Raw genomic sequence first — 20,925 nt, 5'->3', positions numbered from 1 at the left:
TTCCCTTCCCTTCCCTTCCCTTCCCTTCCCTTCCCTCCGCTCTTTTCCCGGGACGGCCGCCCAGCCTCGGGCTCAGGGGGGATACCGAGCGAGTTTCCTGCGCGCTGCTGCCCTCGTTATACCCCTAACCTGTCACCCAGGGAGAGGGTCTTGGCATTGGTATTCCACATTTCTTTTTGAAACAGCTTTTTTTTTTTTCCTTGACTAAACTTTGCCATGACGTCGAGCCGTGCTAAAAGCGAGGATTAAAGTACGCTGTCGTACCAGGTAACTCTTAGTAACAAAGTCTAAGTTTTGCAAAATCAAGTTCTTTGATAAAAAAAAATCTGGATTTAGAATTCATTTATTACAGGGTTTTCTCTTCACTGAAGTGTTGAAGTACCAATGTCAAATTAAACTGTCAGGCTATGATCTGCAACGATTTCTGGCTATGCTTGATGCCACTGTCAGTAACAATATCCTCGAAGAACAGCTGAAAATATATAAACCTGATGTGCTGCCTCCTCTTCAGATACTCGAGAGCACGGGACTGGCACTATCAGTGGAACTGCTCACAGATCTCATACATGTACTTGCAAAACTACATAGCAGAAATAAGAACTGCAAATGAATTTGTTTAACCTGCAGAGGTGCATATACATGCAGGCTTAGCTAATTTTCGTTTTCTGTTTTCATTTGAAGTGTGAGACAAGCTAGAGATGTTTCTTTTCAAGTTTATGCATATAAAAGATCTATAAATTTAGGCCTATCACACCATAGTCATATGGGATAGGATAGGCTGTAATTATAAGAATAGTTTCAGTGTTCCACCCAACTGATAATTTATGTCACACTCAGAAGTTATCTCATAAAACTGCAGATATAATACAGAATAGCTAGCATGATTTTTCTCTCCCCCTGATCACTGCAAGTCTAACTTAACTCCTTCATAAAAGGCCAACACCATAAAATTTAGGCAAAGAGAGCAACACTGGCTTCTACTGCAGACATTTGCAGTAGAATGGTTAATTATCAAAGGCCATCAGCCTCTTGAGCTGGCCCCATCAGCCTCTTGAGCTGTCTGATGTTTCAGACAGTTATACTGGCTCTTCGCTGCCCTGTCTGTAGCTTCCCAAAACTCTTCATCTTAGTCTGAGCATGAATAAAGGTGTTCATGGAATCAGAGTCTAAAGATGAATGGAGGGCATTATTGTTTGATTAATTATCAAATAGCATACTTTATGATATAGAAAACTACTTATAATTAAAGCTAAGAACATCACTGGAAGAAAAATGTCTGTCAGGTGCTGAACAATTTCTGAACAGAACATCAGCTTTTTTTGTGGTAAAGAAGCCAGATAGGAAAAAAAGTCTATGACTGATTTCTTTCAAGCTTAGTTCTTCAACAGTGCTTCACAAATGGAGTCCAAGATAGCATCCATAGCTGGATTCAGACACCAGCCATAGGATAAAGCAAGTTACAGACAGACCTATATTCTCTGTGTCAAATATTCTCATTTATATTACGAACTTCATTCATGCAGTTCTCCTTTGTCCTGGAATAAAGCTGTCAGAAAGCTGCCTCAGCTGCAGTTTGAAAAAGAAACCTTGATATGTCCAAGTGTCCATCAAATTCATAAAGGGTTTTTCTGTTATTTACTTTACATAAATCATAAAGCAAATATAGTGACAAGTGACCAAACAGAGCCATAGAACACCATCACCTACCCTTTAACTGACAGTCAACCGTGGCAGATCAATTTAATGTTCACACATCACAGGATTCTTTTCTTTAAACATTACCAATGTATTTATGTCAAATTATGCAAAAATTGGCAAAATTACATCAATTAACTAACTACATTAACAAGCCAATAGATTATCAACTTCTTCATTTCTAAAGCTGACACTCATCAAGTTACTCAGAAGTGCCTCTTGCTTCAGAAGTGCCAGCCACACACGTAAAAGCACATGCCACTGTTACTTCATACAGCTTTGATTATCCCCTTTATGGCTCTTCTCTTTCAATCTGGCTGTTACATTTTTTTCCCCTCCCTCTTTCACGACTTTTCTTCTTTCCCTATATATTCCCACTCAAGATCTAATTCTGCAGTCTGGGCCTCAGCCTGTCCTTTAGTAAACCTTCCGCTACTGAAGTATTTTCTCACTGTGCCATGAGTGCATCAGTGTTCCAATAGAGGGAGGGAAGTGGCAGCAGAAGGACCAGTTCACCAGTTCAGTGCCCAAGACCAATTAGTCAGACAGCAGAAATAGGGGCAGAAGCAAAACTAATTTTACAAGAACTGGAAGTGGCGAGAACTTTCCTTTCCTACAAAATCATTAGGCTGAATGTGTTGTTTGGGTTCTTTAAATTAAGCACACTAGTTCGATTTTCTTACTTTGTTTCCATAATGCTGTACATGGATGCATCAATTATTTTAGGCAAAAAAAGGGAAACCCCTGAAAATCCATCATGTTAGAAGGAGATCAGAATTGAAAACACATGTACAAGCCGTAGACTTTAACAGATGTGACTCTTACAAATCTGAGACATCCAGTTAGAAGTGCAGTCATCCAAAGCTCCCTTGGTGGTCAGCAGAGACGAGGGGATACTTCTGGGATCAGTTTGGTCCCTCCTGGCGCAAAACACTATTTGAAGAAGCCCTTCTCTTCCCACTGACCACAGAAGTAGCCATGGGTGACCACACACATAAATTAGGCATCTGCATTAGACATCCAGAATTAAGTGGGGTGAATCTGGTCAGGAGTGGGGAGAACGTTCAAGTGTGGAAAACTGCCCAGAGGCCAATGCTTCTCTTTAACAGAACAAAAACGAGCTTGCAAATGCCACTAGTTCTAAGAATTTATCTGAGGAAGCAAAATAGCCCAAACAGTAGCATTGGGACTTAGCCAATGTGTGAAAAAACATTAACTGCTCATACCTGTGAATCAGAACAAGTATTCTGCAAACAGAGAGAAAACACAAGGAGGACTTAAGCTCAAAGAGAAAGTAGAGAAGGAAAAATATGAGGCAGAAAACAGTGGATGATAGAGAGAAAACAGTCAAATAATGATGTGAAGAAAGCATAATGAACAAACAAAACATGTAACACAGCCTGCAAAAGCAAAGAAAGGAGACAAAAATAGAAAACAGAACATACAGAAAAGGAAAACCCACAGTTTTAAAGCTAACTAAGTAGATTTAAAAATATATTAAACATGGCTGATAACATAATGATTAAATGTATACCTACAAACAGCATGCAACTGCAGAAAACTGCAGTGAATGGTTATTTCGTGGCATGACACTGCAGGCATTTTTTCACCTGTACCAGCAGGTTTCATTCTTTTGCCAGGTGGTCCGGGAAAGCCGTTCAAACAGGGAACACCTACTTCAGCTGTTCAGTTAGAACCTGTATGACAGCCTCCGTATAGGACCTGAGATATGACAACTCTTAACTGGAATGAAAAAGGAAGGATGAATCTGCAGCTGAAGTCCTTTAAGAGCAGAAGTACAATGATACAATTCACCGATGATTTTCCACAATGGAAGTGAAAGGATGTGAGAGTTGAAGTGCAAAGGGTGAGACAGGGAGAATCCATGGGGGTGTCACTTCATCAGTACTCAGAAGAAAGAAAAGAAGAAAGGAAAATAGTGAATTCTCAAAAAGTCTGTGAAGGAGAAGCTCTGAGGGGCATTATGGCACTAAACGACATCAAGCAAGTTAATTCTAGCCAAAAGGTATGAAATGACCAAGAAGGGCTTAAAAACTAAGAACAAATAGACTTGTTGGTAGATGGGATTCAGGATAAAGTGACAACTCGAGCAGCTGACATGCTGAAGTCCTGACCCTCCCATCAGCTCCTGCTGACAGCACTGGAACAGGGAGCACATTCTGCGCATTTTAAAATGTATATCCAGTATGAGAAGTGTAAGACTATAATTGGGCAAGTATGGAAGCAAGAGATAAAAAGTTCACATAAATCTGAATATCCAGACGAAGACAGAACTACCCAGCTGCAACAAACAGACCATTTAATTTAAGCCCCATTATGAAAAAATATTAACACACTAAGAAAAACCCATTATGGTAACCTGTAGTTCACTCTGACATCCAGGAAATTAAGCAACTCCCCTTATAACTATACACAGGATTGTGGTCCTGCAAAATAATACTAGTCATAAGCAGCACACAATAAAAAATTATATAAGAAATCATGCCAGCCTATTATCCTTTTTCCCACAGATCCTGGGAACAGGTTGATGTGTATAATTCTATTTATGAGTAACATTTCAAAGGTGAAAGTGGAGATGCTCAGAAGCATTGGGACATAGCTACTTTAAATGCTGGAATATAAATTATTGTGCATACCTACTATAAACCACCTGTACCAGGGGAAAGAACAATACTGTTAAGATTAGAAGAGTAACTTAAGGTATCCTTTTCTGAGAGGGAAGAACTGGGGAATGGAGGCTAATAAGTAAATCTGCAAAGAATTCTGCATTAGGATGAAAATGCAAAAGATGACCCTAAACATTTATCCAAACATCACAATAACACTTTTACATCCAAATTATAAGACAATGTCATTGCCATGCATTAAGAACCTAGCAAAAGACTACAACCACTTCCTTCTTTAGTTCACTTTCAAATATGTCTGCAAGAATTAATGACACAGTGATCTAAAGCAGAATAATGAATAGAGGAGCACAGATCTTTGCCCTGCTAATGTCACCACATACTGTCAATTCTTGAAGGGAAATTTACAGAGAAAACACTCCGTAGCGATACAAAGTTTCCAAGTGTTAAAGGTAAATAGGCAAAACTACACAAAATACAACCAGTTAATGATCTGGAAATCAAACTAATGTTTACGAATTTTACATAAGGTATTGAAATCACTTTTTGAATTTGAAAATGTTAAAACAATTTCAGTAACCTAACTGTGCAGATGAATCATTTTAATCAGAGGAATCATTAACAGGTATGACCTTGTAGATTCTCATTTATACACAGAGAATATGATATTACAGCTTCGAATTATTCAAGTACACAGCTATTCAGGCCAATTGTAACAAAACATTATTACTGGATTTCCATTTATTGAAACCAAAGCACTTAATGGGGACAATTTGGTACTACTGATCTTCTGCTGGAACCTAACTACCATGCAAGGTTTCATAACCCTGCCTGTTTTCCTGCCAATTTAAGACTCTGGGTCCAAGCACAGCTCACAGGACTCGAGTTCCTTGAGGCCATAGCCATGCTACCTATGATGGGAAGCTACTGAGGCCCCATACCCTCAGGTGTCTGATGTGCTTTCAACATCAAACCAAGGATCCTAAGAACCCTGGCACAAGGCAATTTCAATTTAAACTTTCTTCTCATGTTTGACTGCTATCTGCTGATGCTTTGATGATGCTACCTGCTCTGACCACATGCTTAGCAAGTTAACAACAAAATATTACCCAAATTGGACATGGGCAGGTCTATGGGGCTTGACAGGACGCACGTGAGGGTGCTAAAAGTTTGAAAGGTCACAGATGGGGACCATGAGATTGCTGGCAAACTGGCTAAACTGCTGTTCTCAAAGGTTGGGAATGGCTCAAAATCAAATGGCAATCAGTCACAAACAGAGTTCCCTGGGGATCAATATTGGGCTCAATCCTATCTCATATCTTTTAGTATTATCTGGAAGATCGGAATAAATACATCATCAAGTTTGCAGGTGACACAAAAACTTGGAAAACAAATACATCCACCAAAAATGTCCCTATGTACAGAGACTGTGACAGGCTGGAAGACTGAGCCATTTCAAGAGACACATTAAAAAACTGGACAGGGTCCAGCAGAAAGCCAACAAAGTGATTAGAAGGTGGGAAAACTTTGTGAAAAAATGAGAAGGAATTGGGTTCGTTCAGCCTAAAGAAGAGAAGATTCAGGTGAGATGTAATCACAGTCTTCCAAGTAAAAGATAATTATAGGAAAAATGGAGGTAACTCTCTTCACAAGGAACAAGGAGACAGGGCAAGAGGCAACAGGAAAAAGTTGTTTCAGAAGTTTTGTCTAGATACAACAACAAAATGTTTACTGTGAGGACAACTAAATATTGGAACAGGCTGCCCAGAGAAATTGTAAACTCTCTCTTGCCAAAAAATATTTAAACCTTAGCTTGACCAGGCCTCAGATAACCTGCCTTAAACAGAAGGCTGGAACAGATGATGTCCAGAGGATTGTTCCAATCTAGACTTTCCTAGGATTGTATGAAAGCCTGATAGATGATATGGCCCTATTCAGTGATGAGGAGCAAGGAAAGAGAAAGAACAAAGCCAGTTTTTGCAACCCCAGACACTCTGAGTTCACTAAGACAGCCACCTCTCAGGCTGCTAGAAAATCCAGGGAAGCATTTTGCTATAAAAATTTCAGGTACTACAGTTTCCAATGTTGCATATTGCAAGATCCAGGCTGTAACAAACATTCCTCACAGTTCTTGAGCCTAGGTTAACTCTGCCACTTAAATAAGCTCTGCAGACCAGATCCATGCTACTGTAATGGCCCTTTCTGTTGCAATCTATTTTAGAATATACTAAAAGGTGATTTGCCCAGCAAATACTGGCCAGACTGTAATAGTCTGGATTCTTCATGTCTGTGCATAACAGTGAAGCCTTTTTTTTCATGGAGTTAAGCAAAAATATACAAAATGGTGAAATGCACATGATGATAAAGAGTAGAGATAAATGTAAGGGAAACAGAGAAAGAAACAGATAATCTTTCAATGAATTAGCAGTACCTGATAAAATAATCTGTACCAGCAGCCCTTCAGACAAAATTTCAATTCATTATCATAATTTTCTCTTTTTTCTAACATTCTGCAATGAACACTAGTCATGCAGAATAAACCCACTCTGTTAGGCAACTGTACAGTCTTACCTCAGATTACAATTCTACTTTCTGAATTTGTAAAATAATAGGACCGATGCAGCTGGTAGGCTATGGCATATGCCAGAGCCTAACAGCCTTCAAATGCTTTAACATACCATGGAAACAGAAAAAATAATTATTCAGAAAATGAAGGTTACTTCTTCTAAAATATAAAAAATAATAAATTTAAAATACTGATTCTATTATATTCCCTATCTGCCACAATTTACTTTTCCAAATCACTTCACCTAATTGCTTGAAAGATATAATCCAGTTTAGTTTCATTTTTTGAAGTTTGGCAGTTGCATGCCAAGTTGAACTCCTTTTAGGTTGACTGTAAGGTTGCTTTATTCCCCACTGAAACACACATTAAACATCTGCATTTAAAAAAAGTCTCCCCACTGCATCTGGGAACACTTCAGACTTGCTTTGCAACCCTGCTAATATCCTGTTCTCTACACTTCTCACATCTAAAGCATGAGAATCTTTTGCTTGAGGAAAATATTTGGTTAAGCATGTCACAGTACCTTGAAAGTAGGGTGAATCGCTGGGTTGATTTATCAATTTATCTTCATCTGTTCAGATTTTGGAAGCTTATCCTAACTTGTACCTGATTAATTCTGAAAGAAAAGAAAAAGAGTACAGCACTAAGACATCTGAAACCTTAACTCCGTTTCCTAACGACAAATGTATCTATTTAAAAGCTAATATGAAGCATTTTATCAATTTTACAAAAACAGTTTGTGCAATGGATTTCAAATTGAAAGGTAAGCAGGGAGCTGTTATGGTGTCTGCTGTACAGAGCAGCTCTCTAAATGGCAGTCTGACATTACCAGAAAGGTATGCATTGGATGAAACCTCAATCTTCAGCCCAGTTACTGCAATTGCATCGACTCTTACTGAACAGATTCTCAAGCAGATGGTTGCGTTTGTAACACAAGCTGGAAACACAACAGGGCTGGATTTTCTGCACAGGATTTTTCTAAAATACAGCACAACTCCAAGAACAGGGACTTTACCACCATGCCACAGAACGTGGAGAGCTAAAAATGATCCTTCATGTAATCAACATCAGGGACTATCCCCGTACCACTAATGAAGAATTTAGAGACATGTATAGATTGAGGCCTTCCCACAAACAAGGACCTTTATCATCTCAAGCTCAGGTTTTTAAGATCCTTTCATTCAATGCTTTTAAACTGGTTTATATAAACTAAACTTAAGCCCAGTTTCCTTTGGTTTAGCATAAATCAATGCCTAACTGGTTAAAGCTAAACCAAAGCCCTGTTAAAACTTAGAAAAAAGTACAACTATTTTCATGCACAGCTTATATTTAAGATCAATTAATTGATTTTTACAAGTGCTTTGAAATGAAACTGCTGATCATTTTTTCATCACTAAAAAGCCATGAAGATACATATAAATAAGCCAACATAGCACTGGGACTGGATGACACTTTAAAGAAAACTATTTTTTTCCCCTCAAAGGACTAAAGTACAGACAAGAGGAATGCAGTCCAAGAGGGCATCCACGCTGTCCCCCAGTCTGTAGGGCTCTGCTCCAGTGGAAGGTACAGAATGAAGCTTTTCCTGGCTTCTGGCTGCTCCTCTGGGAAGATGTCTGCTAACTAAGTTTAAGTCTTTAAAGTCTTTTTATGCACTGTGAATAAACCCTTTTTTCATCTTTTCCTTTAAACTGTAGCTTAGTAGCTAACATTACCTCAACAAAGATCCTCTGGAGATATATTTACTATTTCTAGGATTGACTCTGCTCAGTGACATAACTGATCCTAACAAGAACATCCTCAATTATATCCTAGTTACTGCATAAAATCCAAATTTTTCTTGTTTTCAATGGACAAGACTTGAGAGCAAGTCCAGGATTTTTTTTTTCTCTCTTCTGCAGGCACTGTTCTGCTTTGTGCTTAATAGAAGTGATCATTAGCAAATTTCTGCATTAGTAGAAGTCTCAGAAAATGCTGTATTTCCTTGTTACACATACAAATCTCACTGAATACTACAGTATAAAATTTTCTCTTCAACTCCTGCTGCTGCTAACTAGGAAAATGCAACACAGTGTTTATCAAAAATCCTTTTTGTCCTTTGTTAGTTTAGGACAGGAGACTCCAAACTGATATGGATCATCCCCTTCCCAGAAGATCATTCAAAGTTCAGCCTCAAAGTCCCAAGCCCTTTGAGCATATGACCTACCTGCTGTGGAAGTAACTCACTCCCCTTCTCTACCCCAGTTTTTTTAGGGGATATGAGAGCTCTGCATGCAAAACACTCATTCTTTTATCCTGATGTAAATGTTACTTTCTCATAAAAGGCAAGTTCTGTTCCTTCATGCAAAAATGAAAACAAAAACTATAAAGCAGAAGACATCTCAAAAGACTTACAAGTCTAGAAATAGGGTAGTAAAGAAACAGACAAGACAAGGGTGAAGGAAGGATCAGCAAAAATTTTATTCCTGAATATAAAAGATCAGAGCATACTATGTCACCACCTGTGAATTTTGCTGCAGGGATTACACCTGCAGTTGAGTTTGAAAGAAGTTAAAAGAATAAGTTTCAAAAGAATAAATCGACACCTTAATGACCCTTTAAAGAGAACTCTTTCTCCGGAAAATGGGTGGCAGAGAACAGGAATGATTCTTGTTGAGAATTTACAGCAAGTCAATTACAACCACAACTGTCAGTAGAGAGTAATGCAAGGAAGTCATGGGATGATTGAGAACAAACCAGGTGGAGCTCTCTCCTTGGTACCCTGGAAAAGGGAGAGCTAGTTGAAAGGTGGAAAATGACAAAAATAGCCAAAGCAGCAATCCAGGAAAATGGGAAAAGCCCTGCATTTCCGAACCAGTGAAGCATTATGTCACTCTCATTGCCTGACTATCAAAGAAACTTGGATGAAATTGCTACTTAATACTTTGAAGAGTTACTGATATGCAAGACAAAAAAAACACAGCCTGGCAGAGCAAAAGCTATACTCCAGTCAAAACTGTATCTACACAGATTACATATCATATAGGAGAGTTACAATTATGAATGCATATTATCCATTTAAGGGGAAACACATTTACATGAAAATTGTAATTGCAAATCAACTCATTAAAATAAAGAAAATGGAAATATACGTGATAGAGCATCCCTAACTTTTGAAAGCATCAAAACTAATGCCTCAGCTATCACGGTCCTTTAACTCTGTTTCTTTTCAGGTGCCAGAAATATGCACCAAAGAATGTGCCTAAATTTTGGAACACTCTTTTTTTTTCTACTAAATATTCAAATTTAAGATAAAATACAAAGGTTATATTTATATAAACAAGGATGTGAACATGCAGGGTATAATCATACCCAGTACTGGGCTTCATTTAGGCATTTTATAGGTCTGGGGATAACCTCACAAGGTCTCATTCTGCCCCTTGGAAAGGCAGGAGCAGGAGGTGTGTGTGGAGGGAGCAGGAGCCAGGCAGCAGCAGGCCAGGGGCTGCTGTTACGGCCAGCTGGCAGCTCAAGGGTAAATCCCAGCAGTTCTCGGGCTAACCCTGGCTGTGCTGGAGACTGACTCTGAACTCACCAGCTATAGAATCTCAGGGGGTCAAAGACGGTATCAGAACCAACAATTGCATAACTGGCCCTGCTAGTCTCTCCAGGAGACACAATTCTTCACATCTTCACAGACTTAAAAACAACTACCAGCTCCATGCTTCAGAGATTAAATACCAAACTTCCGTAAACACCAATTACAAAATTACAGCTTCTCAAGATTTCATGTATTTCCTATATTCCTAACACCAAGAGCAAGTGTTTCTCAGAATCAACTAAATATTTACTATTATTTGTGCAAACACAAATGCAACAGAATATTTGGTGTAAAATATAATAATGATACAAGTTATTCTGAAACTATTTCAAACATGCATAGGTATCTTAATTAATAACGAGAAAGGTCAAACTTTAATAACTAATACACTAGTTACTACATAGCTAATACCTTAATAAATGGAGAAGCAATAACACCTTTTGGATAATTGATAAAAATTGCAAAATAATTATGTACAGCAAAGTGCACTTGATGGATCTTAACTTTGTCCACCATAATTTTCCTTTGTCTAATGACAACAGGCAATGACCAGCTTTCATTATCTTCCTCAACAAATCATGTCATCACTGATTTTATCTTCCAACAATTTCTCTCTTAACTTAGAAGTCTTCTTCAGCAGTAAGATTAACAAAATCATAAGAACCCTCTGCATATTCCACTTCAACAATTTAAGTAAAACCACACAAAGCATTGAACAGAAAGGTAAAAAACACACCTCCTTTCAGAAATAATGCAAGATTTTCTATAAGCAAGTATTTTGTCTTATATTTCAAAACACTTACATCTTGCAGTATGATTCATGCCACTATTTATTTGAAAGTTCAATCCATAAAACACATTATCTTACTGCAGCAAACTAAGATAAATATGGACAGTTGAAATTATGTTAATACATTTCTTTTAAAATGGTATTTATATATGTCTGTAGAGAAGAAAAAGATATTTTCTGCATTTTAAGCCACGGGAATATTTCATACCAATTACAACTTGTATTACATCAGAAACAAACAATGAAAGCATTGTAGATAGCAGTAAGACACTGGACATAATGATTTTCCATTTTTAAAATTTAAAAAAAATCCTGATTGGATCATTTAAAAGGGTGCATGAAGTAAAACAGTAATGAAATAAAAAACTAAGAAAAATATACAAACATAAAATATAAACATATTTTTCAGGACAGAAAGGCACAGCTAATCAAGGCAATTGAGAGTACATGAATAATATGATTTGCAAAAATTATTACTGAGCTTCTCTGTTAAAGGTAATATTATTCAAACAACACTGTCACAGTTATTGCAGATTAAGGTTTTCAAATGAGTTCCTTGTGTATATCATTATTTTGAGTGGCTGCATTTTATCTGTCTAATTTTAAATTACTGCAGGCAGATGAAAGTCATCCTAAAATCTCACTCATAATTCAGGTACCGTACCACTAACCTTAACAGAGATGCTGGTTCCTACACACGTACAACACTATTCCCAATGTAAACAAAGGACACTGGCATGCACCCCAGGCTAAGGATGCATTTTTCAAACACCTTTCTGACTGTTCCATTTTATGGTGATGCAATATGACCTACATTTTCAACGGCCAAAGAGAGACAGAGAGATAGAAAGGGAGGAGATAGAGAAAATAAAGACAGACAGACTTTTGCTGTCCTTATCCTCCGCCAACTACAGCTTTAACGGTCCCTCATGGGGGTGGTAATGGGCAAGAATAAAAGCAGAATAACCTTATTGTAAATTCTGAATGAGAAGCTGAAAGATAGGCAAGTGTAAGAAATAGCAAATTTTTTTCCTAAAATCCTGTGAACAAGTACATAGTGACACCCTCAACAGGAAAGAACAGAATCAATAATTTTATAATCAGTTGCCAGAACAAAGCTGTCTGCAATACAGATACTTATTTTACTACTTTGTATTTCCTCTCATGTTCCTACCACTTCATTTCCATGTATTCCCTTAAGATCTCAAAACGAAACACAAAATAATCCACATCATTATCAACATTTTTACAGACAGAGGAATTGAGGAAGGAGGAGTGATTTGCCTACACTTACATAGCAGGCCCAAGGCAGGCTTGGGAACACAAAGTATCCCTCTTCATTATCTCTGTCCTCTGCAATCTATTAGGGACTATGATACCTGTCACCCTAATATATAATCTTGACAAAATACCAGAATTATCTCTCTCTCTTGTATTTCTTGCACATGAACTTCACACAGAAATCTGTACTAAATTACCCCTAACTCTCAGAAAGCTTTCCCTCAGAAATGATGGTCCACATTTCTCAAACTGGCTCTAGAAATGCACTTGACTGAAGTGTAAAACTCAGCTCTGGAAATGTTAATGGTCTTTTTCATTATAAACACATGAAAATATAGATCTAATTAAATCTTTGGGTGGGTTTTTTTGGTGGTTTGGTTTATTTTATTCTTCTGCAGATAAAGCACCTTTCTTTTCAAAAATCTGTAGTTTTCCACAGCTAAAACCAGTATGTTAAGAAATTAAAAGCTTGTTGCTAGGCTTGTATTAAGCAAAAATCAAGATCTTTTGTGTTTTGGTTACTCTTTTTTGGTGCAAAAATATCCTGCAGAATATCTGCAAAGTGCTTAGAGGATCAGAGTTCCTTTACTAGTGCTGGTAGTTAGTACAGTATACAAAATAACAGTAAATAATTTCTTTATCTTTAAAATTGAAGGTCAAAACATGATCTTAAGTATACCTCTGTACATCCAGAATTACCTCAGCTCTTTCCAAAGTTTCTTGGGATTTGCAAATAGGTAAACAAGACTGTAATTTGACACTGCATTTGAAACCAGAGATCAAGAAAATGTATCGATTAATCCTGGGTTTGAACTGTGATTTTATGGTAACAGTAGCTTTCTTATCAAGCAGCATTCATCTCCTGAAGTGCAATCAGCCCTACACGGCAAGGGGTGAGAAATTGTTGCTCATTTGCTTGAGTGCTGCTGCTTTCTCCAACAGCAACTTTCTATCAAACTGTTTAGCCGTGATAAGGAGTTAGAGAGGCAAATAGCACCTATACCATGTGAGAGAAAGAAAAACCTTAAAGCCCATCCTACTTTAAAGAGAAGAGACAGCATGGAGAATCAAGAGACAGACTGCTAACAACTATGAAGGAATTACCTGTATAATGATGGGAAAGAGTTTGGAAATTGAGAAAGAACGGACACTACAAGGAGGATGGGGATGCAGGTGGTAGAGTGGAAGACACAAGGTCTTAAGCAAAAAACAGAACTATTTTTCCTTCAACACTTGCCAATAAGACCGTGGGGAAATCCTCACTCGATTAAATTAAATTATAACCACACATTTCTCCACTCCTATTATCCCTGACTGCACTTTGGTCAATCTGTTTTACTCTTTGAAACTGAATTTAGTGAAAAACTGGTATTTCTTCCATTATAAACAAATGTATGTCTGTTAATCTAGGACAGGAGTCGTGCTGATATAATAGAAATCTCTTCTGTATTGTCAGCATTACTAAAGCTCTCTTTTGTGAATATTTCACTGCAACATTTTCTGTCCTTTCTTTTCCTTTTTTTTTTTTTCCTTCCTTTCTTTATAGTATATCTGTTGCAGTTCAAAACGGAAAGCAGAAGTGACACTTTTTTTGCTGTCCAACAACATAAACATTTCAGCTGGAGAAGCCAATCAGTGCAGGGACCAAGCCCAGCATCCATCTCAGAACGACTCTGCCTACCAGTGACTGCCATCTAGAGCCAGAGTGCATCGCCTCACACGAGCAGGACAGAAACGTTACAGCAATGACTGAAATGTCAACCCCAGTCAAAAGAAAAAGAACAAACCAAGAACTCACACTAGAAAGTTACAACCAACTTAAAAGATTACATGAGTTAGGTTTCTCTTCTTAACATGTCTTCTGAATAATAAGCATTTGGTCCATGTCTCCCTGTTTTTCTCTGAAAACTGCTCTTTTGTTATACAATTTTAAGTTGCATATGCAGGGAAAGTATATATATAAAATAGCACTATACTGCTTTTCAAGTAAATCCTGTGTTTCAGTTTGTTTGCTAAGAAATATGCTGGGCCATGCTGAGAAACTGACTACAGAATCTCATCACTAGCTGAAGATTCAACAGTGAAATTTCAAAGACTACCTGTGTTAAAATGCTGACAAGGCTAACATTCATGACATTAGTGATATTAGTAAGACAAGAAATGTCTTTTTAGGGGCATCAAATTTAATTTTAAAACCCTAATATTTTCATTTTAAGAAATACACTCACACTGACCCAAATATACCAGTGGCTTAAATGTCAACAAAAGCCCCCCAAGCAAACAGCACTTCTGACGCATGGAAGTTTGACATATATTTATAAACTGTATTAATTCACAGCTGCTTATTATACTGTATAAAATCATATCTTTTTCTAACTACTACTTACGTAACTATTAATAACATGCCTAATTCTCAAGCATTAGTCAAACAGCCACTAAATACTCTTTAACAGAATAAAAGGAAGGATTTTTTTGTTATCGTTTACCTGGAGAATATAATAATTTCCATTTTAAAATATTCAAAATAGCAGTTCCCTTCTCTGCAAACTATACACAGATGCAAAGCCAAAGCTGTGTGAGTGTTAGCACATTCTTTAGCTATTAAAATAATTTATTAGCTATGACTAATAATGCCTTGTGAAGAAATCAGTTCTCCAGTTTCCTCACTCTGCTGCTCATGGACAGGCAGACTGATAATGGGGCATTATAGAAACAGAGGATGTATTCTCACATTTATCATTCCATTAGATACACAACATCCAGGTTCCACAGTATCCCTCCTTTTACTGCTAGTCCCACTAAGAAAATAATTTTTCCTAAGGGGATACATATTCACAGATAAAATGAAATTAAATGGAATTACAAATCTTACTGTTGAACGCACCTACGTATGAACCAAATGTCAAGCTGTAGTTACTGAAATCAACAGTTTGAATGCAGCCAGCTGGAACAATTGCTCATTCTGATCCACACTCAGGACATGCTTTCCCCCACAAGGCACTCCACAAATCCCCATAATTTTTCCAAGCAGAATAACAATTCTGTAACTGGCTTAGATGCAACATTACAGCAGAGAAGAATATTTAAACAGAAGGATGACAGGGATTCACTGTAGAATTGTCCTGGAGGATGACATGAAAGAAGCACTGCCAAAAAACCCAAACCTGTTGAAAAACACCACCTTTCCTTGACAACTACCATAGCCTTTCTTACCGATACAACAAATTCCACTTGAACAGGTTACAGAGCTGGAAAATAGGTTTCAGCATGATCCTATTAAAACGTGTCCAATGTGTATTTAGAGATCTGTTAACCAAAGGAGATGGAAGGAACCTCCAAAGGTCAGCCAGTCCCTCCCTCGGCCCCAGGGCATGAAAACTAAGTTACCTGGTGGGAAAAATACAAGGAATCAAACCTGTTCTTAAAGACCATCCCACGGGTGATTATTCCAGCTGGTCAATACTTCCACTAGAGAACTGTGTTTGTCCATGATCAATCTTCATTGCTTGAATATGATCTGTTTCTTTCTCCACCAGCCACAAGCCCCCTGCTTTGCAATGCCCTTCAACAGTTCTGTATTCTCACCCTCTGAGTCCTCTCTTTTTTACCATAAGAAATTGCACTCTTGTGGCAGGCACACATTGTTTCTGCATCATGGTTTTTTAGATCTTTAAGAAACTACACTGGCATCTCCACACCTCCTCTTTCCTAATTTCATTCAATCCAGACCTGATGTCCTCTATGTGTGTGGTTAATGAATACTTTATTTCAAAACTAAAGCAGATCAAGCAGACTTATTTCACAAACTCAGGATTCTTAATATTATTATATAGATTTATTTTGGTTTTTTTGTCTAAGAAAGTTTAGGAAGTTCTAGAATACAGCATGCACTCCTACTCTATGCAGTGATTTTACATATAAGTAAAACAAATAAAAGTACAGACAATATTCCCATCACTTTAAAAATTCAAGTCCTGCTCATGAGTTAATGAAATGTCACTATTATGGTGTGAACACAAATACTAAAAGAAGGTTGGCCCCATTGCCCTGCAACAAAACTATGCAATTTCCCATTGATATCAGAGATGGTGCTCAAAGAAAAGTTGTGAAAAAACAGAACACACAAAAACACTCATCAAATGGCAAGAAAAATAAAAAGTCAAAAATTGATCTGAAAGCTTCAAAGTAAATCTTCACAAAATATGACCACATGAAAGCGAGGTTTTTCTTTTATATATCCTCCAGTACTATATTTATGTGCATAAAGTCTCAGTAGTTATGTTTCCTCTTTTTGAAGTATTTCTTTTTCTAAGGCGAATATCACTCTTAAGCTTTAAATTCTCTGATAACAACAGACAACTATATCTCATATCAACACCACTCTCAATGAGACACTTGCCTGGGAAGATCTTTGACGACACCAGAGATCATAGAATTTCCAATTACTCCTTCCTCCTTTCTCAACAAAAAGGATAATGGAGCATAGCCAAGTCTGGGCCCTGCTGACAACTGGATTAGCAGAAACCATTCCTTTAACTACAGTTAAGGTAATATTTTCCTATTTTTCTATATCTTTGTCAAAAAAAAAATTACATTTTGTTGTGAATTGCTGTAACACATTTCTCAACCACAACACATGGTGCTGTACCCTACCCACACCTCCCAGAAGGCGCCCTGTGCTAGGGCTGCCTGTTACTTATTTTTCCCCAAGCCATGACAGTATTGTAGCTGCTTAAAAGACACCACCTGCACAGAAGCCACCAGAGAACAACTGCTTATTTAAAGACGACTTAACTTTTAGAGGCCTCTGCAAAGAAGCAACACATTCGCATAGCATCCATCTCAAAAGAAGATGCAGAACAGCAATTTCACTAACTGATATTAGCAGAAAGAGAAGAAAATGTAGGTTGCAAATTGGCTGTTTTAGAGTTGAAACTCTCTGTGCCAAATTTAGTAGGCCAGTCCTAGAAAGACATGAGGAACAGACTCTGTGAGGAGGCAATTACAAACCAAGATTCAATAAGAATAATCCAGTCATTGGGAAATCTGTTACCTGTATTATCATCATAAGTCTACGTCAACATTTGAGAGTATGAGTAAGGTTCAAAATCCCTTCAAGGGCTTGCAAGACCAGTCTTTATACATTTGAAAACGACAGCTCTTGAGCTATTTCCTTCCCTTTGTTTGGTGACATGAACTACAGTTACAATCAGTCACTCCTGCTTGTGCAAGTCTTTCACGTAATAACAGGAAAGAAAAGCTCCATCAGAAAATCTGACAGTAAATATCCTCCTATTCCAATCCAGACAAAGTGACTGCAGCTCAAGTGCAATTTGGGTACTTCTAAAATTAAATTACAAACTAATGACATAAAAAAAAAAATCTTGTATGTTTTATTTTAATATACATATGCACAATTTTATTTCAGGATGTGTTATTGTTCAACACCATCCTAACTTTATACATATGTACACACACACACCAAAACTCACAAGCAGTTCTCAAAAATAAAAGAAAAACCCACCAACTCATACCTGCCAAAGTGACACTGGAATGAAACTGAAGTGAAAATATTTACCATGAACCACAAAATAACAGGTGCATACTTATTATTAGCATGGCTTTCTTTTACTCTGATCTCCTACAAGCCAATCTTTATTAATCTAAGCATAAAGTCCAATTTATCTGCCTTGCCTCTTTTATTAGTTCAATTCTATGTATAATATGTATAATATGTATAAAATGTAAATTTTTATTAAAATAAAAGCAAAAGGCAGAGGACCAAAAAGAACTCATGGTTTTCAAGCATTCTGCACTGATATTTTGCAAAAAAATCCCAACAAGCGAATCTGAATGCTTGTTGATAGCCTCTCTACTAAAACATTCTTGTAAAAAAGTTACTTTGTAACCTACATGAAATAAACCATTGTAATAATAGATACATTGTTACCTAGTTTCATAACCACTACAAAGAGAAATAACACTTTGGGCTTAATGTTTAGGGCACACATATAGCCACTTTCATAACTCAACTGAAAATTTACATGTATGTATACATACATACATACACATATTTTATAGATGATGTATTCTGTGTCCAATTCCTCTTTTTCCCAATGCTTGACATTAACTTGCCTATTTACCTTTTGTAACTCACCAAAACATTTTATGAGGCAGATTATTTTATTCCACTATTTGTTGGCATTTTTCTTCCTGTTCCTTGTACTTTTCAAGCTCAAATTCTATCCCTGCTTGAAAATAATGTACAAAAATCACCAGGGAGGCACTCGTATGTCTTTGAACAGAATCTGACCTGAGATCCAAAAATTATCTTGATTGTTCTTTTCTTGCGCTTCTGAAATTACTGGTTTGCTTTTATGAATTACTCCCTTAAACACCTTAGTCCTCAGTCACTGAATATCTTTTGTGTTGGGTTTCACTGCTGTGTTCAGTCTAGCATTCTGACAGCAACACCACCTCATACTAGTCAACAGTCTGGTGATTACAAAATTCACTCTGATGGAAAGAATTACGGACATTAATCCCCTCAGGAAGGAGGATTGAAGCTGGGTTGAAGTCTCCCACACATGTGGTGAGCAGTCTAGCGGTTAACAGCTCTGCTAATGATGAAAAGGGAACCAAAACCATCACCACCTCCTGGGTTTTGAAAGCAAAGATTGACCTTTGCTCCCTTTCTGAAAGAAAGGGCTTATGATCCTAATTTCGAGAGAGTGTGAATCCAAAATGCTCCCTGGAGAAAGGTGCTTAGCCCTGGGTAGAGGCAGGATTTAAGCATGTTCCTACTTCAGCTACTGCATAGAAAATGTGAAGATTCACCATTTCCTTCAAGCTGCGCTGGCTGGTATAATTTTAACAAAACACCAACAAATACTAAAGAATTTGGCCCTCCACTTTCATGGAAACATGAACCAACTGGCCTCAGCCAGACCAACCTTCCCTTTGATACAACCAGCTTGAGTCACAACCTGGATCTGCCCTTCTGGACCTGACAGTCTCTGCTGGAAATGCCCAGTTATCCTCTCATCACATTTCTCTTGAAGTACTTGTTTAAACCATCTGTTTTGACAGCAAGTGAAGCAATAGTTTAGAAGATACATTTGGCACACCAGAAAAAGAAAGTGAAGAGAATATGCCATATTCCTAAGGCCACAACTTCACTTTGGGGTTTTACACTGTTTCCAGTCCTTATTGGTAGGACAATAGGTAACAATGGTCAGAAACAAAGTTCAGTATTTTCACTGAATCACAGCATCATAGAACCACAGAATATTACAAGCTGGAAGAAACCCACAAGGATCATCGAAGCCCAACTCCTGGCCCTGTTCAAGACACCCCAACAATCCCTCCCCCTGTGCCTGAGAGCATTGTCCAAACACTCCTTTAGCTCTGGCAGGTTTGGGGCTGTGGCCATTCCCTGGGGAGCCTGTTCAGTGCCCAAGCAGTGCCATCTGTATTTCATTCAACATTTTACAAACTAAAACCTGAGCAGGCATCACCCAAGCATGTAATCACGCCTCCAATTATTTCTATTCCTCTGCTCAGGTTTGTACCTCAGAAATCAGGGGTGAGAATGTGTGTCAGTCTATCATGTTTAATGGGAACTGTAAATTGTAGTTGTGCTTGAACATTACCCACTAGCAGAGTTTCTCTATTACAAGAAAATAAACCATAAAATAATTCAAAGCAAAATATAAACCCAATTTAAAACAAGAAACAGATGTTTATCAATAGACCTTATACTCTTTCTCCATCTCCTGAGACAGAAGCCTTTCTTTCAACATCTCTCCATGATGTGGCCAAGCTCAAAGCCTTGTAAAATTTCTATGTCTTCTTTTACAGTTTGGGACTGCTGTTAAAAAATAAATAAAAGAAAACAAACTTAACCAACCAATTTTATTAAACTTCGAAAAGCTGACTCAGAAGTTGTGCAATAGCTCTGATTCAGCTTTCTTAGCTGAGTCAAAGCATCTGGCCACGTGATTCAGAAAACACCGCTCTGAAGTCGGGCAAGAGCTGCTTTCCAAAGGAGGAAATGCCTGTTTTCCCTTGCAATCATTGTGCAAAATTTCCTCAGTAGCACTAACAGTTATTTATTTAAACTTGATACAAGAAATATGATATTCACAGCTCTCATTGTTCATCCAATGTTTCAAACCACAGTTAAATATAAACATTTACCATTTGGCCCAATGCCAGCAAAGACAAATTCTTCTAAGTCAGTGGTAAACCCTCATTAAACATACACCTCTTCCTCTGAAAACCCTGGCACAACACAGATCACTACCAAAGCCATGAACTGAAGGACTGAGGAAGGAAAAAACACAAATATTCTCTTTTCCTTAGTAAA

The 20,925-nt window shown here is 37.6% G+C and overlaps 1 long non-coding RNA gene across 1 annotated transcript; it reads left to right on the top strand.

Moving 5' to 3' along the window:
• The first annotated feature begins 6 nt into the window (after positions 1 to 6).
• LOC108449856 lies at positions 7 to 4,198 on the top strand. The gene is made up of 2 exons (XR_001866147.1): positions 7 to 267; positions 3,336 to 4,198. It is a non-coding gene; the product is annotated as an uncharacterized LOC108449856 (long non-coding RNA).
• The last annotated feature ends 16,727 nt before the right edge of the window (positions 4,199 to 20,925 follow it).

This window comes from Corvus brachyrhynchos, unplaced genomic scaffold (genome assembly GCF_000691975.1).
Source record: "Corvus brachyrhynchos isolate BGI_N302 unplaced genomic scaffold, ASM69197v1 scaffold91, whole genome shotgun sequence".
Lineage (NCBI taxonomy): Eukaryota > Metazoa > Chordata > Aves > Passeriformes > Corvidae > Corvus > Corvus brachyrhynchos.
The sequence above is the reverse complement of the archived record's forward strand: the minus strand, read 5'-3'. Positions and strand labels throughout refer to the sequence as shown.